General features: G+C 47.6%; 1 non-coding gene across 1 annotated transcript; it reads left to right on the top strand.

The window, feature by feature from the left end:
• Window positions 1-6,850: 6,850 nt before the first annotated feature.
• Window positions 6,851-6,922, top strand: TRNAQ-UUG. The gene has a single exon. It is a non-coding gene; the product is annotated as a tRNA-Gln (tRNA).
• The last annotated feature ends 287 nt before the right edge of the window (window positions 6,923-7,209 follow it).

Below are 7,209 nucleotides of genomic sequence, written 5' to 3'. Positions count from 1 at the left end.
GGACTGGTGATTATAATAGGATCAGGGGCATAGAAAGGGAGTGGACTGACTATTCTTGAGGGGGAAAGGAGTGAGGGGGATGCAGGAAGAGACTGGACAAAAATCGTACACCTATGGATGAGGACAGTGGGGGCGGGGGTAAGGGCAGATGGTGGGGTGGGAACCAGGTGGAGGGGAGCTATGGGGGGAAAAAAGAGGAACAAATGTAATAATCTGAATAATAAAGATTTAATTTAAAAAAAAGAAATGGACCAATCTCTGATCAGGGCAATGAAGACCATATTAATAATGATTATTTATTTGTATGATGCTTTACTGTTTATGAAGCATTTGCACGTACAGCAGCTCACATCATTTCCTTAGGTGTCACAAGAAAGAGGGTTGGTATCTTCAGTCAAAAGAATGGCTGGCTGCTGGGTCCTTGAGTGTTACTGGGTGGCAGTGTTGTAGGCTGGTCTTTTTGCTCGCAGTGAGAAGCATCGTCTCCAGCATCATCGTCATCCACAAATTTTTATTTGGTTCTGCCTGTGGGCTCAGACAGTGTGAATAACCCAGCGTCCTTGTCTTGAGGCGGTTGCAGCCTGGCTCAGTTCAGTCCACTAGCATCATTGGGCAGCCAAGATCAGCGGGTCAGAGGAGGGAGACGTCACCCTGGCCCAGGCAGCTGAGGAAGGCTCTGTGGAGTTAGCTTATCTGGAGTCTGGGAGATGGATGGGATTCGGGCAGTTGGAGGGAGAGAAAAGAGCATTGGGGCCGAAACCGGTTTGGCTCAGTGGATAGAGCGTCGGCCTGCGGACTGAAAGGTCCCAGGTTCGATTCCGGTCAAGGGCATGTACCTGGGTTGCGGGGACATCCCCAGTAGGAGATGTGCAGGAGGCAGCTAATCGATGTTTCTCATCGATCTTTCTGACTCTCTCTCTCTCTCCCTTCCTCTCTGTAAAAAATCAATAAAATATATATCAAAAATAAAAAAATGAAATAATCATTAAAAAAAAAAAAAAAACTATGAGGTTTAAAAAAAAAAAAAAAAAAAAAAGCATTGGGTAGTCCACTGTCTGTCAGAACAAAGCTGTTCCTGGCATCAGACTTGCTACCCTAAAGACACATTCCAGAATGCCAGGCATTGAACTTGGACCCCCACGCTAAGGTGCCATGATAAACAGTATAAGTGTGGTGGCAAGTCACTGCATTCCAGGGACTTGAGACCAGTTGCTGGCTCTTCAGGACCCATGTCATCTACAGAATGGAGCAGCACATGTTGTTGAGGAAAAGCTCTCTGTTATCGTCGGAGTCAGCAGATTCTACAACTGGTCTAGCCCCGCCCTTAGGCCCGAGAGTAACTCAGGGTCTCTGAAGATGTGTCTGTGAGATATTAATAAAATGTAATGAAAAATATTTTAGTGGTCAAATAATTTTCAAAAAAAATTGCAAGTCACATTAGTATAGTAAAGGCTCTGAGAAGTTCTGTAGTAAAGGAATCGGTTTAAGTTTAAGCCAGCATTTCTCAGATATGGATATAGACTGGCAGTCATTTTTTTTTTCTCCCAAATTGGAATTGGACACACCTACCTCATTCCATTGTCATAAAGATTCTATTGCAAAAGCTTTTCCAGCTTTAACTAATATGCACAATCACTTTGTGTAATAGTACATGCATTTTATGTACAACTACAGGCCCAGTGCATGAAATTTGTGCACTCGGGGCAGGGGTCCCTCAGCCTGGCCTGCGCCCTCTCGCAGTCTGGGAGCCCTCGGGGGATGTCCGACTGCTGGCTTAGGCCCGCTCCCCCTGGACCAGCCTACAAAAAAGCCTTCAGTCAGACATCCTTAGCGCTGCCACCAAGGCGGGAGAGGCTCCCATCACTGCCACTGCCCTCGCCAGCTGTGAGCCTGGCTCAGGGCTTCTGGCTGAGCAGCGCTTCCCTTGTGGGAGAACACTGACCACCAGGGGGCAGCTTCTGCATTGAGCGCCTGCCCCCTGGTGGTCAGTGCGCACCATAACTACCGGTCGTTCTGCTGTTTGGTCGATTTGCATATTAGCCTTTTATTATACAGGATAATGTTAGATAGGACAAAGATCTCAAGGTCTGAGCAGTTCTTACTAAGTGCAATTCTTGCTAAATGTTAAAATGTAGCACGGTATTTTGCAGATGCAGCTGTAACCCCATGAACTTGACCCAAATCCAACCAGATAGGTTTAGCCAACTTCACAGAAGAAATCAAGATTAATATTAACCAGATAGTGTATATAAGCAATGGCTAAGCCTGTCTTCTGGGAGACAGAGCTTTGGACATGAATCCCATCTCCAGAACTACCTAATGACAATTACGTCTCTTTCTTGACCAGAACACCTCAAGTGGCGAACCCCTTGAGTTGGGTAGCATTCACAAGTCTGGGGATGGCCGTAGGAGTTAAGACTCACCGGCTATTACCAGTCAGATTTTTAAAGAAACTGAATTGCCAGTGAGACCTCAAAAACTTACAGGGTTGCTGATAATTGCAGTCAAATTCAGACATCTTGTCTAGACATAGTCTCTGAGACTGGGAAATCCATTCTGGTAACCGCAGGCCTCTGCCCATTCTCTGGGACTCGGTTAAACTGCCTCTGCCTGGAGGCTATTCAAAATTGGCGTCTAAGGTACAGAGAGACCGTCTATAATCTGTTTTTTGCCCCCAAGTTTTTCCTCATCGTGGGCAGAAAGTGCTTTTTTTTTTTTTTTTTAGAAAATGTTTAAAGCTTTGCAATGTTTTAGGCTGGTTGTTTTGCTCAAACTGATCTCTGGCTAAGTCTCCTGTGTCTGCTGGTGCTTTCTCTTAGGGTAGAGAATTCAGCTTTTCCAGCCCTGCAAGGCTCCAAATGATAGGACTTGCAGTAAATTCGGACTGAAAACCACTCTCAACAAAATCATATTCTACCTACTTTTAAATATATATATGCCCTAGCTGGTTTGGCTCAATGGATAAAGCATTGGCCTGCAGACTGAGGGGTCCCGGGTTCGATTCTGGCCAAGGGCACATGCCTGGGTTGCAGGCTCAATCCCCAGTGGGGGGCATGCAGGAGGCAGCCAATCAATGATTCTCTCTCCACATTGATGTTTCTCTTTCCCCCTCTCCTTTCCTCTCTAAAATCAATAAAGTATATATATTTAAAAAAAAAATAAAAAAAAATATATACAGGGAAACTGACTACGTAAACATGCATTTTTTTGTTTTTTATATTTTTTTAAATTTTTTTATTGATTAAGTTATTACATATGTGTCCTTATCTCCACGTTACCCCCTATCCTCCCCCTCATGCCCTCACCCCCCTGTTGTCTGTGTCCATTGGTTAGGCCTATATGCTTACATATAAGTCCTTTGATTGATCTCTAAAAATGCATTTTTTAAAAAGGAAATGAAACACATCAAATGTTAAAAGTGCCTGTTGGGACTGTGGTTATTTTAATTTTATTTTTTAAAATATATTTTTATTGATTTCAGAGAGGAAGGGAGAGAGAGATAGGAACATCAATGATGAGAAAGAATCATGGATCGGCTGCCTCCTGCACGCCCCTCACTGGAGATCGAGCCCACAACCTGGGCATGTGCCCTTGACCAGAATCAACCCTGGGACCCTTCAGTCCACAGGCACTCTATCCACTGAGCCAAACTGGCCAGGCTGTGGTAATTTTTAAATCTTCTCTGTACTTTACTGTATTTTCTACATTTTCCATCGTAAATGTCTTATCTTTATAATCTGAAAATATAAAATAATTCATTTTTAAAAATAAAGTGAAAACACTCAAGAAAGAGATAAAATGTGGATGCTGCTGTTTAAAAAGTAAGTGGCCAGATTCCTCCATCAGATTTTCCTGGGGAATGCCAGAGCTGCCAAGGCAAAGGGGATTTGTGGCAGATATCGCCTAACCTGGGTGGTGAGGGTGCTGAGCAAGGCAGATCCCATCCCAGCTCCCTGTGAGGGGCCTCTGCATGGATAAAGGAAATGGATGAACCTAGCTTTGCTAGTGATTATGAATATTTTTAATGTTAACTACTGTACTCAAAGCATCATTGTACCCATTACTCCATTCATTATCCACTTATTCAGGCTCACAAAAAATTTGGGAGAATATCTTAAAAGTCTCGCATCCTGGACTTTCGCCCTCTTTTCTGAACCCCTGACCTCACTGTACTTTCTGGGGTGCACTCTGCCGAAGGTCAGCCCTCAGATTGAACCCCACTGACCCTAACTACACCTGACTCCCCCACGCTGCAGGGGCCACCTTGTGGAGGCTTATTGTGAAGTCTGTTCTCAAAGATGTCAAAGACTTCTTTGGGATGTTGTGCACCGTGGATTTCTGTTAAAAGAAACTAGTGCTGTTGGGACAAGGGGATTCCATATTATCTCTGTTTTCTCTGATCTCTGAACACAAAACTGTAAAGTGGTTTCTCCCTCCTAAGGTCTCCTGGGCCCTCCAGAGGGGTTTAGTGAAGTGTTTGGTAAGGCGCTAGTCACATTCAACGAGCAGTCAGTCCTGGGCCCTGGCCCCCAAAGGGCTCACAGCCTAGCCCAGGAGGGGCGGAAAGATGGGAGAGACCGAACCATAGAACACCATGACCTATAATCCCAGCGAGTAACGACAAAAGCTGTGAGGGAGCGGATCCTTTCATGCACTTGAGGAATGCATGAGTAGAGGGGTTTCAGCAGGGTCTCACTTGGTAAGATTTTTCTGAGGCGGAGAAAGAGGGAGGTGGGAACTGCAAAAGAAGAACTAGGGAGTGGGAGTCTGGAGAAGTGAGAAGAGGAAGCCACTCCTTTATCCTTGTACTAGACAGAAGGAACTCTCTCCTATACTCTTTCAAAAGGCTGTAATCATCACCCTTTAGTTGTTTCTACAGTAGCTTTTGAAAATTTAATTGCAATACACTCACACACTCACAGAGCCCCTGTAAGAAGGAAACAGATGGGAAAGCTGAGGCCCAGGGACACTAAAGTCATTTGACATTAAATCAATTCCATATGAAGTCACTCCAGCCTTAATAGAGGGACCCCTTTATCTCACCAAACGAGCTCAAGGGGAGTTTGGTTCCGTCCTCAAAATGGAAAATTGGTAATGTTTCTTTTGACAATATACAAGCGTTAGAACAAATTTTTTCAAGCAGTGCAGAAAAAAAGGCCCTCAAAAATGTACTCCCCTGAGATAACTGTCATCAACAAGCCTTTTCCAATCTGGGCTAAGAAGGTTCTGGACTGTATGAAACAGAAACAGACTCTGCGTACCTTAAGCAGAGAAGGGGTTCATTGGACAGTGGCCAGATAATTCACGGGGAAAGCAAAGTCAGGAAAATGGGCAAGAAGGGAGGGGAACCAGGCAGCCAGGAACCCAGCCAAGGTCAGGATCCCAGACAGTCCGGTTAGGACGCCACTTCTGCTGCCAGTGGACACGGAGCGGCTGCCATCACTGGCCCTGTGACCCTCCACGTGTTTTGGGACAAGTTATAAAGCGTCCCTGCTTCTGGGATTCTAAGTCCCGTTGGCCAGCTAAGGACACACACGTTCACGCTGGCTACCAGAAGCCTGGAGAATACATCTTGGGGGACAGCCCTGGTGTCACCCAGGCCCACAATGTTGGATCCTTCAAGAAAGGGAGTCAGAGGTCACAGAGCAAATAAATGGCAACTGTTTATGACATAGGTACACAGCTTTTCTGTTTGTATACGTGAGATTTTATTATACACTAGAGGCCCGGTGCGCAAAATTCATGCAAAGGGCTCTGCCCCTTGCAGCCCCAGCTTCCTCTGGAAGGTCGTCTGGACAGCTGGTCTGCTGTTTGGTCTAATTAGCATATTAGCTCTTTATTATATAGGATACTAATTGGTAAGTAGATTAGTTTTTGTTTGGTTTATTTAGGCCTGCGTCTTTTTTTTCCCATGATAATACAATAACCTATGCCTTAAATTCCTGCACAGTATTTACTGTATTGATAGTCGATATTTATTTAATCAATTTTCACTTAAAGGACATTTCGCTTCTGTTCTTTATTGTTATAAACAACACAGCTAGGACCGTCCTGCACACTTGGCACTTGTCCCAGGAGCTCCGTGGATAAAGCTCCAAAACGAAAACAGCTGGATCGAACGGCATACAAAACTTTATCTGTCGCGCGACTGGCCTGAAGGAACAGTACCCAGTTCTGCTCTTAGTAAAACTTAGTTTCTGAGCTGATGGTAACCTGCAGGTTAAAAGGAAACACCTACCAGGTACCTTTACAAGCTACACCCGGAACTGGAAGTGAAACCTTCCGTGCAGAACTCAGCTGGGTCCAGCCGCGTGGAGCTCCAGGCACCAGCTGGGGTGCAGCCCCTGCTCCAAAATGCGCGCCTGGCGCGCTCGGGCCTGGAACTGTGGTCCCTCCGAGCTCAGCGAAAATATTCCCTGCAAGACACACGTGTGTAAATAAAGCAAGCAAACAAGCAGGAAGCCCAGGAGGCGGCGCGGAGCTTCCCGTTGGCGAGCTGGGAGCTGGAGCCGCCTGCCCGGCCTCCAGCCCCGCCCAGCATCCAGGGCTCCCAGCCCCCATCCCACCTCCGCCCCGAGAGCGCCCCCGCCGGCTCCCCGCCCTCCGACTTCCCCCGGACGCCGGCCAGGACCCCGAGGACAGCAGGGAGAGTGGCGGCTAGACAGAACACCCCGGGACCGGGAACGTCCGGGACGCCGAGGCCCCCGCTGCTTCGCTCCCGCTCGCCCCTGCGACCTCGGGCCCAGCGCCCACGCCAGGTGAACCCGACATTGGCCGCGGTTCTGGGAAGACTGTTCGGCCCCCAGTTATATGGTTTGAGAAGACTCATGGCCGCCTAGAGCAGCCAGCGGGTCCCATGGTGTAATGGTTAGCACTCTGGACTTTGAATCCAGCGATCCGAGTTCAAATCTCGGTGGGACCTCTCAGAACCTTTTGGTTCTCCAACTCCCGTTTTGGGGGGCTGCTGGCGGCCGCGGCCACCTCGGGCTGCGCCGTGCCCCCGATGACCTGCCCGGTCTCAGTTTAGGGTCCCTCCCCATCGCTCAAGATGTTTTCTTTTCGGCGCTTGCCTGAGGGTCCCAGTGCGCATGCGTGAGAGTCGGGGCGGAAAAGTCAATGTCTGTCCCCGGGAGACCGACACACGTTTACTTAACCCGGGAGGGGACAGCGGAGGGACCTGACCCCTCCGGGGGTCCTGCTTCGGGTGGG

Source organism: Myotis davidii, unplaced genomic scaffold (genome assembly GCF_000327345.1).
Source record: "Myotis davidii unplaced genomic scaffold, ASM32734v1 scaffold327, whole genome shotgun sequence".
Taxonomy (NCBI): Eukaryota; Metazoa; Chordata; class Mammalia; order Chiroptera; family Vespertilionidae; genus Myotis; species Myotis davidii.
Note: the sequence above shows the minus strand (reverse complement) of the source record. Positions and strands in the feature narration are given on the sequence as shown.